Source organism: Giraffa tippelskirchi, chromosome 6 (genome assembly GCF_054371585.1).
Source record: "Giraffa tippelskirchi isolate mGirTip1 chromosome 6, T2T-mGirTip1v1.2.pri, whole genome shotgun sequence".
NCBI lineage: Eukaryota > Metazoa > Chordata > Mammalia > Artiodactyla > Giraffidae > Giraffa > Giraffa tippelskirchi.
This window is the reverse complement of record NC_137280.1, coordinates 24,131,329-24,147,659: the sequence shown is the minus strand read 5'-3', so window position 1 is coordinate 24,147,659 and position 16,331 is coordinate 24,131,329. Positions and strand designations below refer to the sequence as shown.

At 37.6% G+C, this 16,331-nt stretch overlaps 2 protein-coding genes across 2 annotated transcripts in view; both read right to left on the bottom strand.

Annotated features, from left to right (window-relative positions):
• TRHR (thyrotropin releasing hormone receptor) overlaps positions 1-16,331 on the bottom strand; it is a 553,356-nt gene that overhangs the window by 358,604 nt on the left and 178,421 nt on the right. Inside the window, exon 3 of the mRNA XM_081503056.1 lies at positions 10,601-10,719. The gene's annotated coding sequence lies outside the window, so the exon portion shown is untranslated. The remainder of the gene's footprint in view (positions 1-10,600; positions 10,720-16,331) is intronic.
• EMC2 (ER membrane protein complex subunit 2) overlaps positions 8,262-16,331 on the bottom strand; it is a 292,907-nt gene continuing 284,837 nt past the window's right edge. Inside the window, exon 14 of the transcript XR_014057283.1 lies at positions 8,262-10,719. The gene's annotated coding sequence lies outside the window, so the exon portion shown is untranslated. The remainder of the gene's footprint in view (positions 10,720-16,331) is intronic.

Sequence of the window (16,331 nt, the reverse complement as noted above, 5' to 3'; positions counted from 1 at the left end):
GATGTTTTTCTTTTTAAACTGTATCTTTAAATATTATGATCAATGGAAGATTTTACCACCCACCAACAAATTGACACAGTTTTTAATAGATATAGGGCTAAGTAGTAAGGGAAACATTTATTATGTGGATGCTCATGCTCACTCACTTCAGTTGTGTCTGACTCTTTGCAACCCCGTGGACTGTAGCCCACCAGGCTTCTCTGTCCATGAGATTCTCCAGGCAAGAATACTGGAGTGGGTTGCCATGTCCTCCTCCTGGGGATCTTCCCAACCCAGGGATCTAACCTGTGTCTCCTGCACTGCAGGCAGATTCATTATTGCTGAGCTACTGGGAAAGCCCTTGCCATGTGGATAAAAACAATCATAAAAATGGAAATGCCATTTGATCTACAAATTCTTTCAAAGCTATCCCAAATGCTTCTCAAACTTCTCCATTAAAGAAACTCTGGTGATACAAGTAAATGTGAAAAGTGAAGTCGCTCAGTCATGTCCGACTCTTTGCGACCCCATGGACTGTAGCCTGCTAGGCTACCCCATCCATGGGATTTTCCAGGCAAGAATACTGGAGTGGGTTGCCATTTCCACACCTTTCCACTTAACCTCACCTGCTAGCTTCCCCACTTTCAAAATGACCTGATGACAGTTTGACATTTCTTTGAAATTCCAGTTTTGTTTTTTTTTTACTTTTAAAATTTATTTTTATTTTTATTTTTTTTAAATGAATTTATTTATTTTAGTTGGGGGCCAACTACTTTACAATATTGTAGTAGTTTCTGCCATACATTGTGAAATTCCAGTTTTATACTCAAAATGTGTACATGTTTTACATTCTACTAGACTAGAAAACTGCATATATCAAACATAAAAAATGAAAAGTTTATTCTATGACTTCCTGTAAAATTAAGGTCACCTGGAAAAATGTAGCTTCCCTTTGGCTAGAACCCAAATAAGAATATAATTAGGCAAGTGCACAAAGATATGTCAGCAAGGACAGAAATGGCAGCGCTCTCATATTTGAACTAAAACCTAAATGATGCACATCTGCCCAAGTGGGAGACTGGTCTAATAAAATATCATATGTATTACTACACTTCTCTGAAAACTTTAATGAGAATGTATATTAATAAAAAAATAGGGATGATCATGACATTGTCTCTAGATTTAAAAAAAATGAAACAATTCAAAGAGCTGATCCCATTTTAAAAATATATGTGCCTGTGTATGGCTATGTATCTCCCCAATTAAAAAATATACTTATCCCTTTAGGATATTTCAGTAGAATCTGGATTCAGAGAATCAGAGTAGAAACATTTTAAAGTATCATATTTAAATATTAGAGGACAAACTTAAGCTAGCAAACTAACTGCTTATCTACACACTGATGTGTTTTCAAAATACACATTGATAATTTGTGTGATTTTTATGGAATATTTTGCATATATGATTATATGATTACGAGAATATATATATATATATATAAAATGCTATCAATAGCTATCTTGTAGTATGCTATAATGGGTACATTTCATTCATTATCTCTTTTTTGCTTATTTTCTGATTTCTAGAAAGATTATAAATTGTATGTGTAAATAATGAAAAATGTACTATTTTCCTATTGATGCCACATTACTAAATGTTGAATTTGTTTTAAAAGTCCATAAGAATATAGAACAGCAACAGCTTTCATTTTCCTTCTCATATTTTTCCATTTTAAAAACTCCCAGACACTGGGGCTCTGTAATAACCTGTAGGGGTGTGTGAATTGGCGGGAGGTGGGAGGAAGATTCAAGAAAGAGGGGACATATATATATTTATGGTTCATTTATGTTGATGCATGACAAAAATCAAAACAACATTGTAAAACAATCATCAATCAATTAAAGATAAACTAAAACACACACACACACACACACACACACACATCTCCCAGACAATGGAATCTTACAGTTCATACTTTCCTCAATAACTTCAGCCATGGTCTCTCCCAAAGAGAGAACTTTTTCTAAAATAATATTACTGTTTTATATCTATGAAATCATCAAGATTGTGTTCTTCAGCACAAAATAGGAATTAAAGAGGTTTGATTGACTACCTGACAGTTAATATAAACTGTTTGGTAACATTTTGTGACAGTGAGCAAGTGATCCTTATAAGTCAAAATACGATTGGCTGGTAGAAGATAAAAACTTAATAGGGAAAATGAATGGTAAAAATGAACATGATTAAAGATACTGTACCTTTTCTGAGCAAAGAAATAAGGTATTCTCAAAACCAACCCTAGTGTCTGGGGGGGGCTATAGCCACCCAGAGTAGGTGTGCCGTTTCTAATCTGCACAAAGGCACCATGTGGGCCACAGGTAGGCCTATATCTGCATCTTGGAGGGATTAAACAACTTGCCCAAGATTATTCAGAAATTAACTATCTTTCTCTCCTAATCAAATTTCTTCTAATTAAATTTGCATTCCATTATAATACATTAAAATAGGCTTTAAGGCATTGTTAACACAGTAGTCCCAGAACACTTTGCAAACACAAGTTCATTGATTTCCAATCCCATTCTTAGATACTTTCCTAGTTTTATTTTGGTTTTTTCTTTATTGAACAGCCTACAGAGTTTGCTCATCACAAGTTAATACAAATCTTTAATAAAGTAAAGGGCTTTACAAATCATAGGGCTACTTTAAGCTATACAAATATGTGAATATCAATTACAGAAGTAGATGGAAAGACTATTAAATATTATCACAATTTTTTAAAAGTGATGTTTCTGAATGATTTATTGTAAAGTTTGGTCTCATATATTTTATGAGATATTTATATTCTTGAGCTTCAGTGATCACTGAGATGATGCATTTATTTTGTGATTTACAAATCTCTGAGGCCTCTTAAGAAATGAAGAATTGAATACGAATGCCTATGAAACTTTTCCTTGCAGTTTGACCTTTGTACTTGCCCTTCATCTTATATGGAATCCTCAAAAAGCTGGAAGGTGAGGCACCACTACCTCTAAGCAACCTCACCTGCCTTCAAGCTGTGTTAGATGCCTCCTCCATTCTCTGGGATTCCCTCTTTGAGGGCCCTCATCACGCTGCTGCCTCTGATCATTTGTTTACTTTTCTGTCATCCCCCAAAATAAGTCCTGGAGAGCAGAGAGCTTGCCTTTTTTATTTTTGTATTCATGACATCTAATATGTAGGGGATAAGCAGTGAATGTTCGCTAAATAATTATCTGAGTGGAAGAGAAGACAACGTGTGGTTTGTTCATATAGAACTAAAATCATAAATGAGTGGCCTTTAAATTCCCTTACCCAGAAATCTACAGAAGGTATCAGTCAGACAGACAAAAGTTCTGAACACAGATACACAGAGAGTGGCTGGTTAAGACAGCTCTTAACCTGCTTTAACTACTTAAGAGGAATCTGTCTATTACAACACTATGGAAAGGGAAACAGGGAAGAGATAAAATCACAAACTGAATGTGAATGAAAATGAAGGGAAAATGTATAGGCAAATACACATAGGTAGGGGCTCATTCACTTCAGTCATGCCTGACTCTTTGCAACCTTATGGATTGTAGCCCAGTAGGCTCCTCAGTCCATGGGTTTCTCTAGGCAAGAATACTGGAGTGGGTTGCCGTGCCCTCCTCAGGGGATCTTTCTGACCCAGGGATCAAACCCACGTCTCCTGCGTCTCCTGCACTGCAGGCAGATTCTTTACTGTTGAGCCACTGGAGAAGTCCCAGGCAAATGCATATGTAGAAGCAATAAAAACATCTATAACCATGTCTACAGTCTAGTAAACTTAAAAGGAGGGACCATGAACTAAGAGTCAGGAAGCATAGGTTTCAGTTCGCTTTTTCATTCCTTGTTGTTACTCTCTTCCCTTCCAAGGTATAGACAGACAAGCTGAGCTTCCCACGCATCAAACTTTCCATTGGTAATACAGTGAGATTTAAGCAAAGTTAAATCTAAACCTTCCAAGAACTGTAAGAATTTTCACTGCTAGAAGTCAATATTCCAGAAGGGGGCAGCATTTATTCATAATAGGGAAATGAAGAAACAGTTTTTATTTTAGCTAGTTTTCAAGTAGTAAAGGTTGAGAAGTTGGATGAAAGGAACATTTACACTCTTTCTTGAATTTAGTGTGAGTACATAAGGACGTCAAGAGTAGGAAAGTGGGTGGAAGTCTGGTGTCTGCTCTGCTGTGTGGGCATTTAATAAGGAACAAGTCAAATAGCTTTGTGAGAAAGAGATCATCCCTCTTGTTCACTAATCACTGAATCCCTGATGCTGAGTGCAGTTTCTGGAACATGGTTGTTGCTTATTAAATGAATGATTGATGAAAAAAAATTTAATGGAGATGGAATAGATTCGTTCCCAGGCAGAGAAGGTGACAATTTGGGTCAAGAGGACCTTTTCAGTTCCTCAGGAAGCCCATCACTTATGTGAACTCCCCAAAAGTAGCCATAATTGATTTGTTCCAAAACTAAGCAAATGGGAGCAGGAGAGGAGCCTTAGAGAACACTTTTTCCACTTGCTTCTTTTTTCATGTGAGAAAATAAAACTTAGAGAAGGTGTTGCTTTCCCAAAGTACTGCTGACTAGTCACAGAGCAGAGTCTAGAAGCAATTCTCCGTGGTCCCTGTGTAGTGCTGTCTCTATGGGTTGACTACTCTTTTAATAAAGTTATCCCCACCCCCTCACTGTCTGTTGCAGCTTTTTTAAACAGACTTTATTTTTTTAGGGCAGTTTTAAACTCATAGAAAAATTGAACTTAGAATTGAAAAAGAACTTAATTTAATTCTTTAATTCATGCCTTTGATGTATCTAAAAAGTCATGGCTAAAACTCAAGATCTATATTTTCTCCTGTGTTATCTTCTAGGAGTTGTATAGTTTTTTACTTTACATTTAAGTCTATCCATTTTGTGTTAATTCTTGTGAGGGTATAAACTCTCTGTTTATATTCATTTTTTTCCATGTGAGTGCCCAGTTGTGTCTGACTTTGTGACCCCATGAACCCCACCAGGCTCCTCTGTGCATGGAATTCTCTAAGTGAGAATACTGGAGTGGGTAGCCATTCTCTTCTCCAGGGGATCTTCCCAATCCAGGGATCGAGCCTGGATCTCCTGCATTGCAGGTGGATTCTTCAGCATCTGTATCACCAGGGAAGCCCTTGTTTTAGCATAACTAGTTGAAAATACAATCTGTGCTACACTGTATTGTCATTGCTCCTTTGTCAAAGATCAGTCATCTATATTCCTGTGGGCCTATTTCTGGGTTCTCCATTCTGTTCCATTGATCTGTCTATCTTTCACCAATACCACACTATTTTGGTTTGTGTAGATTTATAGCAAGTCTTGAATTTGGGTAGTGTCATTCCTACAACTTTGCTTTCCTTTATCAATATTGTGTTGGCTAATCTGGGTCTTTTGTCTGCTGATGTAAACTCTAGAGTCTGCAAAATAACTTTCTGGGTTTCTCATTGGGATTGCATTGAATCTACAGATCAAGTTGGAAAGAACCAATAACCTGATGATATTGAGTGTATCCATGAATGTAGGATATTCATTTAGGACTTCCCTCATAGCTCAGTCAGTAAAGAATCTGCCTGCAATGCAGGAGACCTGGGTTTGATTCCTAGGTTGGGAAGATCCCCTGGAGAAGGAAATGGCAACTCCAGTATTCTTGACTGGAGAATCCCATGAACAGAGGAGCCTGGCAGGCTACAGTCCATAGGGTGGCAAGAGTTGTAAACAACTACCATCATGAATATAGACCAACTCTTAATTTATTCATTTAGTTGATTTTTCTCATCAGTTTTGTATTTTGCCTCTAAAACTCTTGTACATATTTTGTTAGATTTATACCTAAATATTCATTGGGGTTTCAATATAAAGGTTTTGTTTTTAATTTCAAATTTTACTTGTTCATTACTGGGGATATAGGAAAGAAATTGACTTCTGTAAACTAACTTTGTGTCCTGCAAACTTGCTATGATTACTTATTAACTCCAGACAATTTTTGGTCAATTCTTTTGGATTTTCTACATGAATAATCAAGTCACCTGCAAACAAAGACATTTTATTTCCTCCATCCCAATTTGTATACCATTTACTTCCTTTTTTATCTTAATGCAACTTTCTCAATTCATTCTCCCCTTTCCTTCCTCTCCTGTGCCCACATGTCCATTCTCTACATCTGCATCTCCTTTCCTTCGCTACAAATAGGTTCATCTTAATGTATTACCTAGGAATTTTAGTACAATGTTAAAGTAAAGTGGTAAAGTTTTTTTTCCCCACTGTGAATGAGTATTCAGTTCAGTTCAGTTGCTCAGTCGTGCCCGACTCTTTGCAACCCCATGGACTGCAGCACGCCAGCATCCCTGTCCATCACCAGCTCCCAGAGTTTACTCAAATTCATGGGTATTGAGTCATTGATGCCGTCCAACCATCTCATCCTCTGTCATCCCCCTCTCCTCCCGCCTTCAATCTTTCCCAGCATCAGGGTCTTCTCCAATGAGTCGGTTCTTCACATCAGGTGGCCAAAGTGTTGGAGTTTCAGCTTCAGCATCAGTCCTTCCAATGAATATTCAGGACTGATTTCTTTTAGAATAGACTGGTTGTAGCTCCTTGCAGTCCAAGGGACTCTCAAGAGTCTTCTCCAACACCACAGTTCAAAAGCATCAATTCTTTGGCTCTCAGCTTTCTTTGTAGTCCAACTCTCACATCCATACATGACTACTGGAAAAACCATAGCTTTAACTAGACAGACCTTTGTTGGCAAAGTTATGTCTCTGCTTTTTAATATGCTGTCTAGGTTGGACATAACTTTTATTCCAAGGAGTGAGCGTCTTTTAATTTCATGGCTGCAAGTCACCATCTGCAGTACTTTTGGAGCCCCCAAAAGTAAAATCTCTCACTGTTTCCATTGTTTCCCCATCTTTTTGCCATGAAGTGATGTCTCTGCTTTTTAATATGCTGTCTAGGTTGGTCATAACTTTTCTTTCAAGGAGGAAGTGTCTTGGATTGTTTCGATTTCTTTTCTACATCTATTACAACCATTTGATTTCAAATGTTGAACTATCTTTGCACATGTGGAATACATCCTCTTTGGAAAAGGTATAAAAATCTTTTTTTTTTTTTTTTTGGCTGTGCTGCCCAGCTTGCGACATCTTAGTTCCCTGACCAGGGATCAAACCCCAGGCCCCGGCAGTGAAAGTGTCAAATCCTAACAACTCGACCACCAGGGAATTTCCTATAAAATTCTTTTTATACTCTGTTGGATTCAGTTTGCTAGTTTGTTTTTAGACAGTTAATAGGCTCTCCAATGCATTTATGTCCTCTTTCTCTAAAACTAGAGTAATAATCTTTGTACCAGATATTTTTCTAAAAGTCCTATGCCACCAATCTGCAGGAATGATGAAAACCCATTATTAGTTCAGGAGCTAAGGCTGATTTTGAATCCAGCTCTGCCACTCCTCAACTACACAGACACACAGACCTGGGCCATTCACCTTCCTGAGGACTTCATTCATTGTTTTACTATGGAATTACTAAAGACATCCAAAAATGGCACTTAAAAGCAAAATTTTAATTAGATCATTAACTTGTTTCATTTCTGTTGAGATGATATATGCATAAGCACTTCTTTTTTCCTCTCTTTTTTGATATCCTGAGATTGCACTTCCCAAAAAATCATCATCAATCAAGTCTTGCTGTGTATTCTCTTTTCTAAAAAACTTGAGCTGTAGTGTTCATTTAAAGAACCACTGTTATGAGGAACAGCATCACAGTATCTTTTTTTCATTCATTTCCTGTTTTAAGTTGTTGACTCTTCATCAAGACTATCTTTATGAAACAATTTTATTCAGGTGAAATCAGGTTAAAAGGTACACCAAGTACAGCTTAGAGGAAGAAAATACATCCCAAAGAGCAATGAGGATATTAAATATTTGTCTATAAAGATGGAATAGGTACCTCTTTGCTTTCAGGAATTCCTTTGCTTTAGCAATCATCTGACTGCTGCTAACATGTCCCATGGAGTCCCCATTAGAAGCTTCCTTTAAGAGACTGTCCAGTCACATGGCCCCTTGAGGTGGATGCCTGGCCATAACACACACATATACACATGCCCATATCATATGTGGAGTAGAGAAGCTCTCTATTTCACATTTCCTAAAGTCGAAAGTCATGGCTTCTTGATTTTCATCTTTTGCAGATCTTTTCATGAAATAGGAATTACGTAATCTCAGATTGAATTGCTTTTCTTTCAGTTAAATAAATTTATCCCAAATAAAAAGGCCCCACATTATCCTTATTTTTTTCATTTTATCTCATACTGGTGAAATTTTGTCACATACTGGTGTTTGGAAATCACTGGCAGAGGGGCAACTCAGTTAATGAGCTAAATAGAGAACAAGGAAAGGCTGACTCACCTCACCAAGGTGAGGAATGTTCCAATATAGAAAAACACAAGGAAATACCCAATGCAAAAAGGACCATTTAGGATCAATATCAGTATTTTAAGTGGTTAATAAGTGTTGTGCAGCAAAGCAGACAGGAGAGTGCTAGTCCAGGTACCCAGGCCTTCTCTTTCTTGTGCAGAGGTCATCCTTACAACTAGAATCAAAGGACCAATTTTTCACTTCTTTTTTAGTAATTTGTTTAATATAATTTTTTCTCCAAACATATCTGAGGTATTATGGCCAAAGCCATAGAACACTAAGATTAAAATTTGTGAATAAATGTTTGTTTTGAGAACCTGACCATCCTCAGTGACTCTGTGGCTGAGTGTGAAGTTCTGGGTATTGCAGGTACCATTCAGAGCAAGACCAGACCAAGTTCCTGCCCTTAAAGTCCTAACTTTCCAAGTTTATATACACACAGCACATGCAGTATGGAAAACACAGGGCATACCAAAGGGCTGGTTTTGATGTCTGCTTTAATACCCTAATAGAAGAAAAGAAGGAAGGAAAGAGAATGGGGGGGGTGGGGAAGGAGGAAGGGATAAAAAATGGAAAGCAATAACGGTGGTTCCCAGAAAGAAGGATAATGGCCAGTGGGAGATTTATGGGAAGTGAAAGCCCTGATCCTGCCCAGATTGTCTGGGAACTCCTTCTGCTTGAGGGTGATTTGCTAACTGCTGTCTGGTCAGCATTTCCAGGGAGTCAATTTTGGACTCTAATCCTCACATTTAGAATTGCCAAACCCAAGCCAAAGTTGTCTTCCAGACATAGGGCTTTATCGAATGAGGCTACTTCATGTGTTGTATGGTAACTGGTGAATACTCCACTCTGTATTTAAGAACAGCATCAAGAGAGGAAAAAAAAAAAAAGTAGCAATATTACCAAAGCTTGGAAAGCACTATTTTAAAAACAACTCTTTTCTTTCCAGCATAGATATGACCCTACATGACAATGAGTATGAAACGGTTCAATATTCAAACAGTCCTTTGAAAGTCACGAAGGACTTTCATGGATGCTTTAGAGTAACCATCATCATACCAATAGCTCTGTTAGTAAACCACTTTCAGTTTAATAATAATAGCAGCCAGCATATATTGAACTTTTCCCACATGCCAGCCACTGTTTTAAACATTGATGTCACCTGCAGTATATTTAGTCTCCATACTAGTCCAGAAAGTTAATTAATATAATTATGTCCATTTACAGATGAAGAAACTATGCCTCAGAAAGTTCAAGTAACTTATTCAAAGTTAGTTTGATAATAAAGGTGGAACCATGATTTGAGCCCAAACAGTCCCGTTGCAGAATCTCACACTTTAAGACCATTATATATTTCCTGCCATTCTAATAGTTACTTTTCTCACTCAAAGTCACTGAGCTTTAAAGTCACATAGATACAGATTTAAATCCTGGTGTGTGACCCTAGAAAAGTCTTCTTGGAGTCTTACTTTTTTATTTGTAAAACAGATGTACTCATACCACTCTGCAAGATTACTGTGAAAGTGAGAGGTAGTACAGGTAGTCATTCAATACATGGAAAGTATTACCCCAGCACAGACAAGACACAGACCATCATGATTAAAAGGGGAAATACGCATACAAAAGACACGGAGCCCAGGTACTTAGGATATATCTCCATGGCAAGGGATAACTGGTAGTAGCTCAGTTTCAGAAATATTGAAGGTAATAACTTCCCTTTAAGCAATTCAATTGATAAAGTAAAAATTTAAGTATACTTGTAAAATAAGATTTCAGTAACAACATTTAAAGCAAATCAAACAAAAACAAGAAAGAGGAATAGATCCTGTACAAAGAAAACAAAACCTATACCATTAAAAAGATTATGCTCTGAGTCACACCAAACCAAATTAATTCATATAGTAAAGGAGGAATTGATATCTGTATCACAACCCATCTGCCTGCCATACATAATGCAATATCCACAAAAGCAGGTTAAACCAGACACATTCCTTATCCTATGTTGTGGAGGAAGTCATCTCTGTGACTACTGTATCAAATAAGCTCTAGGTTAAACAATCACTCTGGTAGAATCCTAGACAGAGTGGATTGGCAATCCACTGGCAATTGCCATTAAGAATCTGATGTGTGATGTGGAAAAACAAATATATAACAGACCTTAGAGAAGATCACATTGGCCAGGTCTCCAGCATTCTTGTGCTCTGCATTCTCTAAGTAATGTAATTTCCCAGTCCAGTAGAGGTTCATAGCCTTTCCATTGTAGAAACACTAAAGATCTAAGATGAAAAGGAAAAAGAGAATATTATAAAATAGCGATGATAGCACAAATAGCAAAAGCACAAAAGAAAATAGTCTGAGAGAGGATCTGCTGTACTAGCAGCAGAAATCTCTATGAGTATTTTGCTACCGTAAGTTGCAGTCTCTCATTCTGTGGTCCCTATCTTCTCAGGGCACTGCAACAAAGAGGTAAAATTTATGAAAATAAAACCTTTTATATTTTGGTAGCTTGTTTTGTGTACATAAATTTTGCAGAGAAAACTTGAATTCAAAAACTTCAGTCAATTAAACCTGCAGTTTAAGTAAGACTTATTTAAGTCCTGCCTATTAAAACAAAATCAACAAACTTATGGTGAGATCCTTTAAAAAGGCTTTCATTCATCAAATGTTACTATGTCTTTCAGAAACTAACCTTAAAGACAGCTATTAGAATACAAAAAATTTCTTATGATTGTCAGTTCAGTTCAGTTCAGTCGCTCAGTCATGTCTGACTCTTTGCAACCCCGTTGACTGCAGCACGCCAGGACTCCCTGTCCATCACCAACTCCTGGAGTTTACCCAAACTCATGTCCATTGAGTTGGTGATGCTATCCAACCATCTCATCCTCTGTTGTCCCCTTCTCCTCCTGCCTTCAATCTTTCCCAGCATCAGGGTCTTTTCAAATGAGTCAGCTCTTTGGATCTGGTGGCCAAAGTATTGGAGTTTCAACTTCAACATCAGTCCTTCCAATGAATATTCAGGACTGATCTCCTTTAGGATGGACTGGTTGGATCTCCTTGCAGTCCAAGGGACTCTCAAGAGTCTTCTCCATCACCACAGTTCAAAAGCATCAATTCTTAGGCGCTCAGCTTTCTTCACCGTCCAACTCTCACATCCATACATGACCACTGGAAAAACCATAGCCTTAACTAGACAGACCTTTTTTGGCAAAGTAATATCTCTGCTTTTTAATGTGCTATCTAGGTTGGTCATAATTTTCCTTCCAAGGAGTAAACGTCTTTTAATTTCATGGCTGCAGTCACCATCTGCAGTGGTTTTGGAGCCCCTCAAAATAAAGTCAGCCACTGTTTCCATTGTCTCCCCATCTATTTGCCATGAAGTGATGGGACCAGATGCCATGATCTTAGTTTTCTGAACGTTGAGCTTTAAGCCAACTTTTTAACTTTCCTCTTTCACTTTCATCAAGAGGCTCTTTAGTTCTTCTTCACTTTCTGCCATAAGGGTGGTGTCATCTGCATATCTGAGGTTATTGATATTTCTCCTGGCAATCTTGATTCCAGCTTGTGTTTCATCCAGTCCAGTGTTGCTCATGATGTACTCTGCATATAAGTTAAATAAGCAGGGTGACAATATACAGCCTTGATATACTCCTTTTCCTATTTGGAACCAGTCTGTTGTTCCATGTACAGTTCTAACTGTTGCTTCTTGACCTGCATACAGATTTCTCAAGAGGCAGGTCAGGTGGTCTGGTATTCCCATCTTTCTCATTATATCCCATGCTATGGTGTTTTTAACCTGCTATTATTACTTGAATACTTAGAAGGGACTCAGTGGATATTTGTTAAATAATAGAAAGGATTTTCTAGGGAGTTTTTAAACCTTTCATGATTTCATAATTTAACATTTCATGATAATTAATATCAAGCTCTGAGATCAGATGGATCTAACTCACTATCTGTGTCCTTCAGCAGGTTTTTGTAACTTCTTTAAGTCTCAGATTTTTTTTTTTTATTAAAGGACATCTCAGTATATAATTACTTCTTCCACTGGGTGTCCACTTAGATTAAAAAGAGAATTAATATAAAACTCATAGCTCAGAACCATGTTCATGATTCTAAAGCGCTAAAAAACATTAGCTACTAATATTTTACACCTCATCTTAGGCAAATGATGTACACAATTCTTTAATCTGATCTTCTTTGCCATATGAATTATATATTAAACCTTTTTGTGATAGTATCAAGTATTTGGTCATGGCAAAACGACATACTTTTTGATGGAGATTTGTATGACTCATCAACAAATAGACAAAAATTTCTTATTTTTCATGGTAGCTTATTGGTAGTAGGAGATGGAAGTGGATTCTATAGCAGAGGCCAGAGCACAGAGACTAGGAGGAATAGAATAATATACTTGGAGAATAAAAGGAAAGGCCCTATTTTCTGATGCTGAGCCTCATAACACATTTGATGGGCACATCACTGAAAAAGCTGGATCATCCATAATAACGGTAATGAGAAGAAAAGGATGCTCCTCCTTTTTTTTTTTTTTTTTGGCAGGGGAGAGGCAAGGAAGAAGATAGAAAGAGGAGAAAGAAGCAGAAAACTTCACTATACACAAAATGGAGGCCGAGGTGAGCCTGCTGGGGGCAGTGTGGTACAGTAGACAGAGCATCGGCTTTATAATGGGATAGATCCAAATCTGCTTTTCTAGCTGGGTTATTTGTTACGGAGGCTAAGTACCTATTGCTATTTAACAAGCTATGCACCTGTCACTTCATCTTTGTCATGGTAATAAAAATCATAATTATAAAATATATAAATATAAAAATTATGTCATAGGGATCTAGTGAAGATATAATGAAACAACAGTGCTAGTTGAGTGTCCAATCCATTTTCTGGCCTTAGAAAATACTTCTCACTCACTCTGCAGGCAAGAAAGGCACAAAAATGCTTGCTGAAGCATTGTTTCTTGCACTTTTTTACTCATTTCTCCCATAAGCATTCCTGGTAATTGTGGGAGATTTGTGTTGTGTCAGTTTAGCTAAGCTGGGACATTTCCTGGAATCCACCTTTCCCTCATGTGATCAGTTCAAGCCCAGGCTCAGGAGTGCCGAGGAAAGCCTAGCTGGCTTCTGGAGCTGAGAAGGTTGGTGCAGACAAGGTACTGTTGCAGCTTCTCCCAGTGGTGCTGCCCCCTGGCTTCTTGGCTGGAGAGTGGCAGTAGTCAGGTGCTTAACTCCTCCAGATTCTGCTGTATCTCCTGTTTTGAGTTCTCCAACTCTCAGCTCAGTTTTGTGTTTGGCAGTGTGACAAAGGGGCATCACCTTCTCTTGAAGAAAACCCTTAGCATCAAAGTTTGAAACTTGGAGGCAATGAGGAACCAATACTTGTTCCAGTTCATTCTTGAGGGTCCCAATTCAGACTTGCAGGTTGCAGTTTGGCCTTGTCGCATCTGCACACGCAGATGGCCTTTCCTCACTCTGCAGCCATCTTCCCTTCCCAAACATCTACCTGTGGTATCAGGTTCCAGCATAGACTCAGACACTAAACCTCACATGCACTGTTTCTTCTGTTTCCATAGTTACGTAAGGTTAAACCCTTACGGTCAATGCATATATATATATATATATATGTATATATATATATGCATGAACTTCCCAGGTGGCACTAGTGGTAAAGAACCCAGCTGCCAATGCAGATGTGGGTTCACTCCCTGGGTTGGGAAGAGGAAATGGCAACCCACTCCACATTCTTGCTTGGAGAATCCATGGACAGAGGAGCCCAATGGGCTACAGTCCATAGGGTCACAAAGAGTCAGACATGGCTGAAGTGAGTTAGCACATATGTACATATACTTACAGATACACATATACTTATCCTGATCATCTTACTTCTCTGATAATCTGATAAAAAGCTTAACTGATTCAGTGGGCTCTCTATGTTATGGACTGATAAAACAAATGAGTAAGTACAGACCCTGTACACAATTCTTACAGGAAAAATCAGACATCACTTATAATATAAGAAATTATAAAGTTTCTGTGGATTTGCCCACTCTGGATTATATAATATGTGACCTGTTGTATCTGTTTTTTTTTTTCCCACTTAGCATGCTTACTAAGTTTATCCACATTGCTAGTTGTATCAGTACTTCAACTTTTATGGCTGAATAATATTCAGTCATATGGATATATCACATTTTGTTTATTCATTTATCCACTGATGGACATTTGGGTTGTTTTCAATTTTGGGAACTATATAGCTTCAAACAAGATAGTGATAATTACAAAACATTGTGAACACATTAAATGTCACAGAAATACACACTTTTAAATTGTTAAGCTTGTATTACATAAATTTCACTTCAATAAAAAATTTAAGGTTATGAGGTTATAATGTTGATTTTCTTTAGTTTAATAATTTTTTACATGTACATGTTCACAATGAAATTGAAGATACTCCATTGAAGTTTATAGGTGCCAAACCGGTAAAAAGTATGTTCACTTAACTAGATATGTTCAGTGATAAGGTCAGATGTTTTCTACATTTGACTCCAATCTACTTCGTATATTATTCTTTGCTCTGCTATTTTACTACAAACCTGCCATTGACTGGCTTCTTGACATGCACATAAAATCAATTAGCATTCAGCCTATGAGAATAATTCTCTTAATAGATTACTGCTTTCACCATTTAGCCAATAGAGAAATATTTCTGTCCACACCACCCCACACTTATTTAGGAAGGCATTTGGTAACACTTATCAGCCTGCACATGCCAGCAATTAGATGTCAATAGAATTACTATGTTCAATCCTTTGTATACAAGGAACGTATTAACCAAAATTTCCAGTCCTGTCACAATTTTCTGAACACATCAGTTTTTGTCCTTTTACCATGGGTTGTATTTAGAGACATATAAAGGCCCACATCTGCCTCCAAACAGTATGAAAGAAGATTTCAAGACTGAGGATATTCCAAGCCAGTTCTCTTTCCCTTATGTTTCAGGAGGTACAATAAAAAGTCAGTATTTTCCTTCAACTGCCAAGTCCACTTTCTTTCTTTTTTTTTTTTTTGTCTGTTTTAATTCTCTCTTATTCTATCTAATATGACTATCATTGTTTTACAAAAATTCCTAGCCCCACCTCCCTCTATTATCCCTCTCTTACACTATACTCCAGTCACACTGGTTTACATTTAGCTACAGGAACATGTGAAACTCATATCCATCTCAAGACCTTTAGAATTGCTCATTCTGCTTGAACATTCTGTCTCAACAAGGTCACTTTTTCATCATCCACGTCTCAAATCATATGATACCTTTTCCCAGTGGGCTCCTCTAATTATATCAGCCTTTCAGTCACACTCTACCCAATTTATTTTATCACGTTACCCGATTTATTTTTTATTTTATGTATTCCATTACTCTATCATGGCTTCCCAGGTGGCTCAGCAGTAAAGAATCCACCTGCCAAAGTAGGAGATGCAAGACACACGGGTTTGATCCCTGGGTTGGGAAGGTCCGCTGGAGGAGGAAATGGCAACCCACTCCAATATTCTTGCCGGGAGAATACCATGGAGAGAGGAGCCTGTTGTGCTACAGTCCACAGGGTCACAAAGAGTTGAACACATCTGAGCATCTGAGGACAGCACATCACTGTATCATATGATTGTCAACATAGTGGAGGCTCTGCCTGTCTGGTTGACAGCTGTTTTCCCAGAGTTTTGAACAATGCTGGAGCAGTTAGGATATGTAAAGTAACTATCTTAACTAACTAATAAACTAACAGGTTTATTAGTTTATTAACTAATAATAAACTAATCATGCTAATAAATGTAAATTTGCAATGTGATTCACAGTGGTACCATCATGGTAACCCAAGATGCTG